Source organism: Piliocolobus tephrosceles, chromosome Y, assembly GCF_002776525.5.
Source record: "Piliocolobus tephrosceles isolate RC106 chromosome Y, ASM277652v3, whole genome shotgun sequence".
Classification (NCBI taxonomy): Eukaryota; Metazoa; Chordata; class Mammalia; order Primates; family Cercopithecidae; genus Piliocolobus; species Piliocolobus tephrosceles.
In genome coordinates this window covers 14948153-14964546 of record NC_045456.1, presented here as the reverse complement: position 1 = coordinate 14964546, position 16394 = coordinate 14948153, and the positions used below count along the sequence as shown (strand labels likewise).

Below are 16394 nucleotides of genomic sequence, written 5' to 3'. Positions count from 1 at the left end.
TGTGGTTTGGATTTGCATTTCTCCAATGATTAGTGATGTTGAGCATTTTTTCATGTTTGTTCACCACTTTTATGCCTTCCTTTGAAAAATGTCTGTTCTTGTCCTTTGCCAATTTTTAAGGGGAATTTTTTTTTTTTTTTTTTTTTGCTTGTTGATTAAAGCTCCCTGTAGATTTTAGATTTTAGGTCTTTGTCAGATGCATAGTTTGTGAATATCTTTTTCTATTCTGTAGGTTGTCTGTTTACTCTGTTGACAGCTTATTTTGCTGTGCAGAAGCTCTTTAATTTAATTAGGTCCCACTTGTCTATTTTTGGTTTTGTTGCAATTGCTTTTGGGGATTTAGCCATAAATTCTTTGCCAAGGCTGATGTCGAGAAGAGTATTTTCTAGGTTGTCTTACAGGATTTTTATAGTTCGAAGTCTTATGTTAAAATCTTTGATCTATTTTGAGTTAATTTTTGTACATGGTGAGAGGTAAGGTTCTAGCTGTAGCTTATGGCTAGCCAGCTATCTCAGCACCATTTCTTGAATAGGGCGCCCTTTCTCCATTGCTTGTTTTTGTTAGCCTTGTTGAAGATCAGATGGTTGTTGGTGTGTGGCTTTGTTTCTGAGCTTACTCTCTGTTCCATTGGTCTATGTGTCTGTTTTTGTACCTGTCATATGCTCTTTTGGTTAATGTAGCTTTATAGTATAGTTTTAAGTCAGGCAGTATGATACCCCTAATTTTGTTCTTTTTGCTTTGGATGGCTTTGGCTATTTGGGCTCTTTTTGTTCCGTATGAAGTTTAGAATAGATTTGTTTCCTAATTATGTGAAGAATGACATTGATAGTTTGATAAGGATCATTGAATCTATAAATTGCTATGGACAGCATGGCTGTTTTACAATATTGATTCTTCCAATCCATGAGCATGGAATTTTTAAAATTTATTTGTGTCATATCTGATTTCTTTCATTTAAAGCAGAAATTAAAAATCATTGAAAAATAAGGACAAAACTTAACCCAAATCCCAAAGATGCAGCCAAAGCAGTATTAAGAAGAAAGTTTATAGCCTCAAATGCCTTCATCAAGAAGTCAGAAATATCTCAAATGAACCCTCTAACTGTGAACCTAAAGGAACTAGAAAAAAGAGAACAAACCAATCCCAAAGCTAGCAGAAGAAAAGAAATAACTAAAACTAGAGAAAAGTTTAATGAAACTAAGATGCAAAAATCCATACATAAGATCAATAACATAATGACCTCAGAAATAAAGCCCCACCTCAAAAAAACTGATAGGCCAGTAGGTATATTAATAAAGAAAAAGAGAGAGAAGATTCACATAAGCACAATCAGAAATTACAAAGGTAATAGTACAACTGATCTCACAGAAATACAAAAGATTCTCAGACTATCATGAACAGCTCTATGTACTCAAGTTAGAAAATCTAGAGGAAGTGGAAAAAATTCTGGAAGCACACAATCTGCCAAGATTGAATGAGGAAGAGATTGAAGCCCCAAGTAGACCAATAACAAGCTCCAGAGTTGAATCAGAAATAAGGAAACTACCAATTAAAAAAAGTCCCGGACCAGATGAATTCACAGCTGAATTCTACCAGACATACAAAGAAGATTGGATACCAAATCTATTGAAACTATTCCAAAAAATTAAGGATGAGGGGCTCCTCCCTAACTCATTTAAACAGCATCAGCCTGATGACTTAATGAAATCCAGTAGACATAATGAAAAAAGAAAAAGAAAACTTCAGGCCAACATCTCTGATGCACATAGGTGCAAAAATCCTCAACAAAGTTTTTGCAAACTGAATCATGCAGCACATCAAAAAAATTAATCCACCACAATCAAGTAGGCTTTATTCCTGGGATGCAAGAATGGTTCAACACAGGGAAATCAATAAATGTGATTCACCACATAAAAAGTGGTAAAAACAAAAATCATATGATCATCTCAATAGATGCAGAAAAAGCTTTTGATAAAATCCAACATCACTTCATGTTAAAAAACTCTCAACAGACTAGGCATTGAAAAAAAGAAGAGTCATTTATGACAAACCCACAGCCAACATTATATTGAATAGGCAAAAGCTGGAACTACTACTCTTGAGAACTGCAACAAGACAAGGACACCCGCTGTCCCACTGTCACCACTCGCATTCAACATAGTAGTAGAAGTCCCAACCAGAGCAATCAGTCAAGAAAAAGAAATAAAAAGCATCCAAGTAGGAAAAGATGTCAAACTATCTCTCTTCACTGATAGTGATTCTATACCTAGAAACATTTAAAGACTGCTAAAAAATCTCCGATAATTTTTTAAAGAAAGCTCACAAATGATTCTAATACTCAGTCATCATTGAGAATCACTGTCTCAGAGCAGTAGTTCTCAAAGTGTAGTCAAGGAACAGCAACATAGACATCACTTGGGAACCTGTTAGAGATGTAGATTTTTGGTCCCTGCCATAGGTCTATAAGATCATAATTTTGGAAGCAGAAAATATCAATGTGATGATTCCTACACATCCTGCTTGAGAACCACTGGCTTTAGAGAAAAAAACAGTAAAAATAACGTAAAATGAAAGTGAAAGGAAATTATAAGGGTGTGGAAGATGTGGGACAGATTTATACTTTAAACCTGAATTGAGCAAATTATGTTAGGCTGCCGTGTCACTAAAATGGGTCATGAAATTCTCAGTTCCAAAACAGATGCAATAAATGTTTTTTGAACAACAACAACAAATGGCCATAGTCATCTGCGTGCTGAGATTAAGATATAATGAAAACAATTGTATATTTTATAATGTCAAAGATACATACTTAGGTGAAGGATTGGTTGGTTTAAAAAAGCACAGTGAAAATATCCAGGGGACAAGCAGAGAAGGGAGCTAATGAATCCTCAGCAGAATTTCAATATGTACCATTTCAACTGAATCAAATTGATGAGGAAATTTTTAGCAGTCTCTAAGTAAGATGCAATACATCATTTCCTTTAGTCCTAGCATTCTTCCTATTAATGTTACTTTACAGATAAAGAAATCAGGGCTTAAATAAGGTTAAGTAACTTGCAGAGCTACCATTCCAAATCAGTCCATTAGAATCTCATACCCTCTTCTACCTTGGACTAGAACAGGAAGAATGCTGCTGCTCCCAAGTCTTCTCAGTTGATAATTTTTCTTTTTCTTATTGCTGCTGAACAAGTGAATCAGTTTATACTTTTAGGTTCTAGTTCCTGAAATGGATAAGGGTTCATTAAGAGCTGCTAAATGCCAGCGTGTCCACCCAATCGTATGCCAGGAGAATTTACCATTCCTATTTTGAAATGTAGGTTTTATTATTCAGGTTTGGTGTGGTCAATAGATGAGGAGACAGTTGCCATTCGGAAGATAGGTACTCACAATTGCCCACAGGAGGGACATGCAGCTTCATGTGGGGTCACATGAAGGAAACACCAGAGTAGGTCAGGATATGGAGAAAAGAGAGAGAAAGCCAGGATTTATAGTCTTTATTGTTGTTTTTGTGGCAAAGAGGAGAGGCAGGGTAAGAAAGCTGAGCAGGCTTAGAATTGGATAGTTTGAATAATTTGGCAAACTCTGGGCTACAGGGTTGATCCCTAGTTATCCAGAACCTAGACCTGGGCAGAGGAATAGTGTCACAGACTGCAGGAAACTGATAAAAAGAGGTGGATATGATATGGTCTTGTGACTGATTAGTTTACTTGTAAAAAAAATTCTTGCAAGCAAATTGTTTGCTATCTTTGGGAATTAGGTAACTCTTGAGGAGGCATTTCTTCCCCTAGTCCAACAAAACCCCAAGATGTCAAAGCATCATAAAATACAGAAAAAAATTTAAAACATGATTAATACAATCCCCTACTCTGTTTGTGGACCACTATAATGTATTTCTACTGTGGAAAGTTAATAAATATATCAACAGCTCTACATGTTCCAAACCATATCTCTCTAGTTTTGGAAAATGTGAGCATGCAAGATTCAGCCTTGCATCCCCAAGGCCTAATACTGTGATATACATAGTAACTGCTTGATAATCGTCTGATTAAATTTCTCAGGAAATTCCTTCTTCAGTTTCTAATTTTTAAAATTTTGTTTAACAATTACTTATTGAGCACCTAATATATACCATATTAAATGAGCATTTTATGACTCCTTAAGTATGGCCATATATTATGTCAACTTCCCAGAGATAATACACAAGCAAAACACAAGCAGAAAAACTAAATTATCAAATATTGTTGCACTCACATTGCTGATTTAAAAATTGAGATTTAGGACTGGGCACAGTGGCTCACACCTGTAATCCCAGCACTTTGGGAGACTGAGGTGGGTGGACCACAAGGTCAGGAGATTGAGATCATTCTGGCTAACGTGGTGAAACCCCGTCTCTACTAAAAATACAAAAAAATTAGCCAAGCATGGTAGAACGCGCCTGTAGTCCCAGCTACTCGGGAGGCTGAGGCAGGAGAATTGCTTGAACCCAGGAGGTGGAGGTTGCAATAAGCCAAGACCGCACCACTGCACGCCAGCCCGGGTGACAGAGTGAGATTCTGCCTGCAAACAAACAAACAAACAAACAAAATTTGAGGTTTAGATAAGGAAGAATTAACAATTATGTTTGGCTACTTTTTTGGAAGGGAATGAGGGTCTCATTGTATTGCTGAGGCTGACTTTGAACTCCTAGGCTCAAGTGATCCTCCTATCTCAGCTTCCAAAGTAGCTGGGACTACAGGTGTACACCATCATGCCCAGCTACTTTTAACTTCTAACCTAACTTAATTTTTCCTGGCTTTTCTGCTACATGTTTATTTTACATAAGTTGGTGTCTAATTAGAAATTTATTGTCCTGTGATTAGAAATAGAATTCTGGGAGTAATGGTGCTGACTGTCTTGGAATTGCTGTCCAGACACAAAATCAAACCTGCCTGCCTAAGAACAAACCTAGGAAAAGAACTGATTCCCATATTCCACACCTATAGCAGCAGACAGGTGATCACTCCCATATGTAATTCAAGCAATGGAAAACATAGTGAGGAGTCCAATAATTCAATGGGGAGATAGAGAATTAATTAAAACACATCCTTTACTGTTCAGAATTTGAGTAATAATGGGCCAATGCACTGCGATCAATGCTCTTCCGTAATATTTTGCACCTTTCTTTCTAGCGGAGTCATCTAATTAGAGAAGCCATTTAATTCTGTGTTTCAGCTGAAGCTTTGGGTGTCAATAAATGCTCTGCCATCCAATGTAATAATGAGTGCCATAACATTATTATTTACTTCCTAGATTCCGGGTATACACAGACCAGTACATTTATGGCTACTCTAGATAGTGCTTTTGTATTAGTTTTACATTTGTTACTGATGGCAAGTCAATCTTTATTTAACACAAAAAATACGAAGAAAGACATACGAGGAGTATCATTAATGACCATTTTGAAGAATTCATTTACAGAGAAGAAGTTCAAAAGTCTTGTTTAATTACAAAGATCAAAGTAGGTCAATTTTGCAGGCCAAGTCATGCCAGCAAGCCTCCCTCTCAGACAAAACACAGTTTCCAAATTCAAAATTTGTATTTCAAGTGTACCTGATAAGATGGCTTTTTATTCTTTTTAAAAGCTTGATATTTAGGGGTTGGTCCAAAATGGCTTACTAGAAGCAGCTAGTGTGTAGCGATCTCATGAAGAGGAAACATAATGGTGAGTAAATACTAGCTCTTCAAGGGGATCGTCTGAGACCATGTCAGGATTTACCAAGGAAGCAAGGCAGCCACAGAGACCAGAAAGGACTGAAGCTGGGCAGCCACCCCCCCCAGGACTAGTGTGCACCCAAAAGGTGAGTGGGGGAGAGTCCCCAGGGGATTCACACTTCCAACAGGGACCTTTGCAACCCTGGGCATAGCAGAATCCCTGTAACTCCAGCCCCGGGCCTCTAGACCAACACAGAGAGCTGCTGGGAGTCTTTGCAGAGGTGCTGCTCAAGCCCACATGGAGCCCCACAGGTCCTGGATCACTGAGCAGCCCAGTTCAGTGCAATATTCCTGCTAGAGGCTGCAGCCATAGTGTGGTCAGAAGGCTGTGCTCCTCCTCCACAGGCGAAGTTCCCATCAGGGCTTCCAGCACAGCAACTCCACCCCAGCCTGAACTCTTCAGACAGGCACAGCTCTGCCCTTCTTTTGCAACCACTCAGGTTGTAAACCATGTGACTCCCCCCACCCACCCTCACTTCTCTAAGCCAGGCATGCCTCAGCTTGGGCTTCCAGTGCAGGAACCTTGCCCCCACCTGAACACCATGGTGGATCTTGGTTCTGCTTTCATCAGGGGAAAACTCCCAGTGGTAACAGAATATGCTTGGCACCTTTGCATGCCTGCAGCTGTGAAGTTCAGCATTATTTGGCTGGGAAGGAAGTGCAAGTGTGCTGTGTGCCCAGCAGGTGCCAGTCTCCCTTGCCCCAGCTGAGGGGTCCTGCCCTCTCCAGTGAAAGGCTCACAGCATAACACTCTTGTCCCCACTGAACAGTTCACCTATGGCCCAGAGCCCTTATGAAAACCCAACTCTGACATGCCTGTAATATTCCCTCAGGCTCTCGCCACTGAAGCATTCCACCTGCCCTGCCTAAGAGTTTGCCTGGTGACCTAGGGACCAGCCCACTCCATCACAGCCAGCACCTGAATTCTGGACTGTCTTGACTCCGGTCCTGCCCCTTAGGAGTCACACATGCTGTCCAGTAGGCCATCTAGGGGCTTGGGAGCTGGGGAACTACCTACTCTGTTCCAACTCTTCTGGCTCCTGACCACTTCCCCCAGGGCCTAAGCTCAGGCTGATCCAACCAGCTGACAACACCATGACCAACACCCACTCACATGGGCCCCAAAGTGGCACCACCACAACAAATACATACATGCACAAGCCCAAAGGTGGTGTCTCCTGTTTATAGGAAGCATCAGTACTGACACATCAGAGAGCAGGTGAGTCTTAAAGCTGTCTGTATCAGGTTGAGTGACAAGGTTATGACCTGAAAGTGCTCACATGGAGAGTTGCAAAACAAGTGGTCCCCCATGGCTCTCAACCACATTGCAGTCTGGAGATAGACTAGAGTGTGCATCTGAACTAGGAGTCATAAGTCCTGAAACAGAGGTGTGATAAGGAAACAAATCACATTTCTGCCTATTTAGGAGAAAGAGCCAGTACAGCCCCCTCACCTCCTAGCAGAGACCTCAACACACTTCACCAGGGGCTCCTCCCAGCCACCCCTATCACTACTGGTGCCTGCACTCATCATTGGGATATTTGTGGGCAAGCCAGGGCCTCCAGCTCTGCTCAGCGGTGTCCCACCAACCCTGCAGAAGAGGACTGGACAGCCCAATGTAGAGGCCTTGCATGAGTTCTGAAAATTATGTATGTAATTACTATTTTTACTCCTTTATTAGTAAGTTGTTTTCCGCCTGTAGCTTTTTTGAAATTTTCTGTGTATATGATTTAATTTGAACGTAATACAGGTAGGCTTAAAGGTTTTGGCCTTTAATTTGATTGGTGTTTTCTGAGCTTTCTTGATCTGTTTGCTATTTAGATTTGATATACTTGTTATTAATTTTGGGAAAGTCATTCTGGTTTCAAATATATATTTTTTTTATGTTTCTTCGTCTCTTTCCTCTCTCTCAATCTTTCCACTATTCACATGTTACAATTTTTTAATTTTCCAACAGTTTTTAGACACTCCATTCTATTTTTTTCTATTTTTTTTCCTCGTTGTTGTTTGGTGTGAGAAATTTCTACTGAGTTCTTCAAGCTTAGTAGTTCTTTTTGATGTTGCTGTTTTCTCCAGTCTGTTGCTGAGTCTATCAAATGCATTTTTATTTCTGTTATTTACTTTTTAAACATTTCTATTTTCTTTTCAATTATAGAGTTTTCACTTTTCTGCTAAATTACAATTTGTTTCTGCACATTTTCAAACATTTTTCATTACAGCCTTTATTGTATTAATTATAGTCATTTCAAATTTTTAGTATACTAATTCCAACATTGCTATCATTATATGAGTCTAGTTCTGAGACTTGTCTTTCAAGCTGTGTTTTTTTCTCCCTTAGTGTGCCTTGTAACTTTGTGTTGCAAACCAGATGTGGTGTACTGTGTAAAGGGAGCTGAAGTAAATAGACCTTAAAAGTGAAGCCTTATGTTACATCTGACTAGAGATTAAGCTGTATTTAGTGTTTCCTATTGTCAGAGGTGTGAACAAAAAGTGACTGAGGCAGGTCTCACTCAATAGGGGTTTATTTAACCAAGATTGAGAGTGTGCGTGGGAAAGAATTCAAGTTGCAGGAGCATTTTTGACCCACACTTTTCCTGAAAGGGGTATTGGCAACTTCTGTTTTTAAAGAGGAAAAAGCATGCAGGAACAGAAAAAAGGAGATGAAGGTTGGGCAGTGAGACAGATAGTTGCATTCTTATGAGACTCTGGTTAGCCTCAGTGAGTTTACACCTTATATGTAAAAAGGGGAGTAGAAGGAAAAAGTCAATTATGCATTATCTCATGCTCAGTAAATCTGCATTTTACATAAGATAAACAAGTGAAAAGAGGAAATAGAGAAAATGAGATTATGATACCAGGTTATAAAATATCTGTTTAGGAACAAAAGGAAAGCACCATAGGTGACTCCGTTTCTAAGCTTTTAACTTTCCCTTTGGCATAGTGAGTTTGGGGTCCTGAGATTCTATTATCTTTCATATTTCCCCCATTCTTCAAAATCTTTGGAAGAAAACATCATTAAAAAAGTGAGTCTCTGGTTATTGTTTCATTGATTCCCTTGTTGTTGATGATTTATTACTTGAAAGTTAGTTCCTACATATTTAGGAAGGCTCATTACTAAGAAGTTGTAAAGTCTTGTATCCAATAGAGAAAAATGGCGACAAAAAAAGAAAGAAAAAGAAGATGGGAATAAACAAGGCCAAATTATATATAGCAACAAACAGAAAGTAATCCTGAAAACTGATTCAGGCTATACCACCACCTTCTCAATCCAACCAGTTATTTAGGCAATCATTATTTTAACTCTTTTAGTTGTACATTGACTCTGTTGTATGTCTGGAGCAGTCTACACGTTAGTTTCTTTTAGTCTTCAGCAGCAACCTTATAGATTTTTCTGGACTGTAGTTTTAATCAGATGTTTCAAAGAATTTTTTGAGGAATCCATACATCAGTAGGCAGCACAAAAGTGTTGGATATCTCTATCTATCTATCTGTCTAGCCAGCGGGGTAGCTAGCTATAATTTTACAATATATTTTTTCTCTCTAGGTCCCCCATTTCTACAAAAGACAAATCATAGTGGGACAAATTTATTTGCAAAACAACTTTAAAAAGATTTATACTTGACCAATGATTTGCATCTCAAGGTACCAAAATTACCTGGGTTTCCTGAGCCTGTCAAAAAGGGACATTTTACTTAAAACAGGTCAGAAACTTCTAAAAGAATCACATAGAAAAGATACCAGGCTGGTCTTTTTAGGGTATTTTACTGTCTCTCTCTAAAGTCAGCCTCCACCCCTTAAAGCAGTCTGGTCATATCTGAAAACATGCCATTCCAGACAAAACCTTGGTAAAGTAACCGGTGTCTCCAACTGTATCCTGTTAACAAAAGAAAACAGATTTTTTTTTTTTTTTTGAGACAGAGTCTCACTGTGTCGCCCAGGCTGAAGTGCAGTGTCATGCTCTTGGCTTACTGCAACCTCTGCCTCCCAGGTTCAAGCAATTTTCCTGCCTCAGTCTCTTGAGTAGCTGGGATTACAGGCACATGCCATCATACCCGGCTAATTTTTGTATTTTTAGTAGAGATGGGGTTTCACCATGTTGGTCAGGCTGTTCTCGAACTCCTGACCTCATGATCCTCCCGCCTCGGCTTCCCAAAGTGCTGGGATTACAGGCGTGAGCCACTGTGCCTGGCCAGGAAAACAGATTCTTATTGAACATATGCAAGCAACTATATTGTTGTAAAATAAGAAAACTTGCGAATAGTTTCCCAATTCTGGAGAAATCAGGTACAAAGAAATATGCTTTAACTTTTGCTCACGAGAATAATATATATACTTTCTCAATTTGTGGTCAGCTATAAATAGCTCAACAGGAAAAGTTTTCTTAACTCTGGAAAGAAATACAAAAAGAATCGGCAATGTTTCAAACCAAAAAGTTGTTAAAAAAACTTTCTGTTATTTACCAGTTCAGTCCCATGCAGTTAGCTCCTGTACTACATGATATTGGGCCAGCAGGCCTCATGAACACATCAGCTCTCCATTGAGAGTCCTGGAAGGTTTCTCTCTAGTCCAGACACACAAACCCTTTAACAGTATCAGAAACCTGCATTCAAGAGCATCAGAGTGCTTTTCATGAACTTTCCTAAATAAGCTTTTGGATTGTAGCAGAGTAAAACAACAATTGTGTGTGCATGACAAAAATATTAGAACAGCTGTTGTTAGAGACACAATTACAAGGAAATTTTGTTATTGCTGTGGAATACAGCAATTACAATAATAATCATAATTATTACTGATAACATTAAGACATTAGAATTATAGAAATCTCATACAATCTGGAACACATTAATAACACCTTTATATAAACTATAACTCAAAGAAAGTTAAATATCATTTCATATTTGATAAAGCCTCCTGTATAACTTTAATACACCACATAAGCCAAATATGTCTCTCTTGAGTTTTAAGGACCCTAACATCCAAAGCTAAAGGCCGAATTTAGAATATGATTTTGCAAAGTTTGTCAAGTATCAAAGATTTAAAACACTTGATGTCGCAAAATAGGATCATAGGTCACTGTAAAGTAACTCATTTAGCCATTTAGCCAAAGTGATAATTCAAAGATTTTCAAGAGCAAAAACCTTTACTCTTTAATAGAGAGGAGACTCCAATTTCCAAACCATAAGACATAATAAAAACAGCTTGATGCCAGTTGAATCTCTCTCTCTCTGCCTTCTTTCTCTGCAGTTTACTCAAAAGGTAAAAAGAAATATTTCACTATCTTTAATACTACATGAAAATCTTTTTCAAAAGAGAAAATTACATTTTACCTCTGCATTAGTGTATTATTAACACTGAAGTTAATTTTAATAAAATCTTATAACAAATATATCTAATCTCAATCAGTGTGATCATAAGGTAAGATTTCCATAAGCCTTTTATAAGTTTTTATTTTTTTTAATTGAAGAAGAGATCAATTTTACAGGAAAACCTTGTTATTCTGACACAGGGGCACAGACTCTGGCGCTGTGTAAGTGTGATTTTGACATTAATGTTCAGTTTATAGAAAAACTAAATAATCCCTTTTAAATTGTAGCCAACTTGATGACACACAGAACTCCTTTCATAAGATCAATTTTTTTCATAAACCTTCTACAACTTGCTTAAAGCTTCGGTTTTGTTCTATCACTTTACTTTAGGACAACATTTACTTTCTTTTCCAACTTTCCAACTTTCTGCATCTGTTTAGTTTTAGCCATTCTGTCTTATTAGTTTAATTTACAATTCTTAAACTCTCTAAACTAGGCAAAATTGCTTTCTCTTTAAGAGAAACCACATTCCTATGCCTTTTTATAACACTTTTACAAAAAATCCCAAAATACATTGTACTTTTTGTGTGCACAATGCATATAGAATGTTCCCTATATCTAGTAGTTTTAATTACATGTTTTAATGACAATGCTAACTCTTAGTGGCCTTAGTTTTAGTGAAAAACTTAAGAGGTAACCAAGTTTACTTATGTATTAGATGCAGAGACCAAGGCAAACAATGCTTGAAGCTAGGTCTTGTCATGGCCCTCAAAGGCTGAAATCTAAAGACATAAGTTTATAGACAAGTTACGCAAGTAGAAACATAGACAGGAGCATATCTTACAGATTGTAAGATTTTTATTTGCTAGTCTTCAAATAGTTTGTCTCCCACACTTTAGACTGTCAATCTCTTGATTACCCGCTGCATTGCCCTAAATAATTGTTAAGTAGGCAACTTAAATAGCACCAATAGATAATGGTAGTCACGTGTATTGCCCAGAGGATGGCAGACACTGGCTTGTGTGATTCCCACAGACCTGTATCCCCTTGTGCTCGACTTCCTGTGTGATAACCAACTCTTGGAGGTGGCCAATATATTCACCAAACCTACAGGAGCTACACAGCGGGATGCCAATGCCTCTTGCCTCTTGGATGTCTATAGCTTCTGTCTCAAGTCTGCTAAGGCCCCAAAGCAAAAGTTCCAGGCAAATAAATGTACCAATGACTAAGAAAGGTAAGAAGAAGACTTCATCCAGTGACAATAGTGAGGACAGCAGCAAGGAGGAGGAAGAAGTTTAAGGGCCTCCAGGTAAGAAGGCTGCGAGCAAGTTTGTCTCAGCCTCCGGGGAAGGCTATTGCCAAAGCATCAGAGAGCAGCAGCAGTGAAGCATCCAGTGATGATGAGGACGACGACAAAAAGAAAAAGTCTGTCCAGAAGGGAGTTAAGCCCCAAGCCAAGACAGCCAAAGCTCCTCTTAAGAAGGCTAAGAGCTCTGATTCTGATTCTGACCCAAGCTCTGAGGATGAGGCACCAAAAAACCAGAAACCAAAGACAACATCTGTAGCAGCTAAAGCTCGGGCTAAAGTCCCAGCCACACCAGGTACTCCAGCTCAAGCAGCATCTAAAGTAGTCAATGGCAAAGCAGTCAGCTGCAACAGCAGCAGCAACAGCAGCAGTGATGATGACTCAAAGGAAGAGAGGGCAGCAGCCATCCCCAAGAAGGCTGTATATTAAAAGCAAGCTGTGATCAAGGTCCCAGTGAGAGCAGCTGCCACCCCTACCCAAAAATTCCAGCAGCGAGGACTCCTTCGGTGAGGAGGAAAAATAGTAGAAAATAGTAGGAAAAAAAAAAAACACAAAAAACCCAGGTCCCTAAAGTTCAGTGCCCACTCCTGCTTCCCCTTGGGAACCCAGACTCCCAAGAAAGCTGTGGAGAAGAAACAGCCTTCCGAAAGCAGTGAAGACGGCAGCGACAAGTCTGATTCAAGTTCGGAGGAAGAGGATGAACTCTTGCTAAGTCAGTCGTCTCTAAAGCAAAGACTAAACAACCTACAGCAAAGAAAGCAGCAGAGAGCTCCTCAGAGCTCGTACTCCAACAGCTCCGAGGATGATGAAGCTCCTTCCAAGCTAGCCAGTACCAACAAGAATTCCTCACATAAGCCAGCTGCCACTACGAAGTCGCCTGCAGCAGAGCCAGCTGCAACTCTCAAGCAACCTGAAAGCAGTGGCCAGAAGCCTCTGACGAGAAAGGCTGACAGCAGCTCCAGTGAGAAAGAGAGCAGTTCCAGTGAGGAGGAGAAGACAAAGATGACTGTGGCCCCCCTTAAGCCCAAGGTAACTGACAAAGCAGCTCCATATCTGCCTGCCAAGCAGGCTCCTGAGGGTGGTAAGGATAGCAGCTCTCATTCAGACAGCTCCAGCAGTGAGGAGGAGGAGGAGGAAGAGAAGCTATCTAAATCCCCAGTTAAGAAGAAGTTGCAGAAGGCAGCAGGAGGGACAGCCCTTTCTAAGCCAGCCTCCACAAAGAAAGGAAAGGTTGAGAGCAGCAGCAGTTCTTCCTCTGATGACTCCAGTGAGGAAGAGGAAGAGAAGCCCAAGGGCAAGGACTCTGTAAGACCAAAAGTCCCCAAGGCCAATGGCACCTCTGCACTGACTGCCCAGAATGGAAAAGCAGCTAAGAACAGCGAAGAGGAGGAAGAGGAGGAAGAAGAAAAAAAGGCAGCAGTGGTAGTTTTCAAAGCTGGGTTCAGGAAAGAAGTGGAAGCAGATGAGGCTGCCAAAAAGGCAGAGACTCCTCCAGGCAAGAAAATAAAGCTTCAGACCCCTAACACATTTCCAAAAAGGAAGAAAGAAGAAAAAAGGGCGTGACTCACATTCCTAAGGGTCAGGGAGGAGGAAATTGAGGTGGCAGAGAACTCCGCTGATGCCAACAGAGGCGCAGCCAGAGACTGGGGGAACGAGCCAATCAGGTTTTGAGGTTCACCAAAGGCAAATCCTTCTGGCATGAGAAAACCAAGAAGAAGCAGGGCATCTACTGGGTTTAATTTTGACAATGAGTGACTTGGGACATCTTCACCCGTGCTTCAGTGGAGATCTGAGACCACTCACTTTCTCCAGGGGACCAGGGAGCCCTCAGCTCCATAGGCAAGGGTCTTGATGAGGACAGAAGTTCAGAGTAGGTCCTAAGACTTTGAAATATAACCTCCTCTGTGGTCCTTTTCTGTATTCCTAGTTTTATACAGACTTGTTTTTGAGTGTTGAGTGTCAGGGACAAAATGTTTAAAGAAAATTTATTTTCATTGTCTCCTTCTTCCTGTTCTGTGGAAGTCTTCATACTGAGACATTTGAATATTTTATATCAAATCATTTCCTTTTGATTTTTGCTGTGATTTTCAAAGGTGGAGTCCCACAGATAAAATCTTAGCTATTGCCCAAGACATAGTTAAGGGTCACATGTATGACCTTTTATAATTGGAAGAAAATTGTGCCTTTGTGAGTGCACAAGTCCACGTTTCATCTCTCCTTCCCTCTAAACCCTGATGGGGGGCATTAAAGAAGGTTAATGTATATGCAATGTATGTTATACATGCATTATGTATTTTATCCTCCTTCATTGGGTCTGAGATTGAAGTTTTTAGTGAGCATGGACCTAACCTACTTTTTGGGATAAAATTCACTGTTTTGTTCCAGGCAAAATTCTGGTGTGGTGTGAATGCCATGGGTCAGTCTGAATATATTTTCTTCTGTAATTTTATCATTATTACATAATGTTTGCAATACGTGCTTTGTTTTTTAATGTGAAAGCAAGCTTTCCTACTGTTGAAACACAGATTTTGATGACCTGACCCTTACTAGTATTGAATACTAAGTTGAGGACTGCATCTTCTCATTTTCACATTATACAGAGCAAAATAATACAAAAATCAAGAAGGCTTTATTCCTGGGATGTAGGGCTTGTTCTACATATGCAAATCAATAAACGTGATTCACTCCATAAACAGAATTAAAAACAAAAAATTATTATCTTATTAGATACAGCAAAGGCTTTCAATTAAATCCAGTAACCTTTCATGATAAAAATGTTCAACAAACTAGGCATAGAAGTAACGTACCTCAAAATAGTAACAGCCATATATGACAAACCCAAAATCCACATCATACTGAATGGACAAAAGCTGGAAGCATTTTATTGAGGACGAGAACAAGGCGAGGATACAAACTCTCACCATTCCTATTCAACATAGTTGTGGAAGCCCTAGCCAGAGCAATCAGGCAAGAGAAAGAAATATTAGGTTGTTGCAAAAGTAATAGTGGATTTCATCATTACTTTTAATGGCAAAAACCGCGATTACTTTTGCACCAACCTAATAAAAGGCATTCAAATAGGAAGAGAGGAAGTCAAATTATCTCTCTTCACTGATAATATAATTCTATTTCTAGAGACCCTAAAGACACCACCCAAAGGTGCCTAGACTTGATAAATAACTTCAGTAGTTTCAGGATATAAAATCAATGTACAAAAATCAGTAACATTTCTATTCACAAATAACATTCACGCTGAAAGGCAAATCTATAATGCAATTCTATTTACGACAGCCAAAAAATATAGAATACCTAGAAATACATATGACCAAGAAGGTGAAAGATCTCTATAGGGGAAGCTTCAAAACACTGCTGAAGATACTCCAGGATGACACAAGCAAATAGAAAATCATTTTATGTTCATGGACTGGAACAATCAATATCATTGCAATTGCCCAAGGCAATCTACAGATGCGGTGCTATTCCTATCAAGATACCAATGTCATTTCTCATAGAGCTGGAAAAAAAAACGATTCTTAAATGTATATGGAACAACAACAACAAAAAAGCCTGAATAGATAATTGCAAAGAAATAGACCAAAGACAGAAACATCACAATACTCCACTTCAAACTATGCTACAAGACTACAGTAACAGAACAGCATGGTATTGGTACAAAAATAGACATGTAGGCCAATGGAACAAAATAGAGAACCAAGAAATAAAGGCACACACCTACAACTACAACTATCTGATCTTAGACAAAGTTGACAATAACAAGCAATGCAGAAAACATTCCCTATTCAATAAATGCTACTGAGATAGCTGGCTAGCCATATGTAGAATAATGAAACTGCACCCCTGCTTTACACAATATATAAAAATTATTTCAAAATGCATTGATTTAAAGGTAAGACCACACACTATAAGAGTCCTAGAAGAAAACGTAGAAAATATCATTCTGGACATAACCTTGGTGAAGAATTTATGACTAAATCTCCAAAAGCAATTGCAACAGAGACAAAAATTGACAA

The 16394-nt window shown here is 39.1% G+C and overlaps 1 pseudogene; it reads left to right on the top strand.

Moving 5' to 3' along the window:
• The first annotated feature begins 12060 nt into the window (after window positions 1-12060).
• On the top strand, window positions 12061-14102 carry LOC111525284 (annotated as a pseudogene).
• The last annotated feature ends 2292 nt before the right edge of the window (window positions 14103-16394 follow it).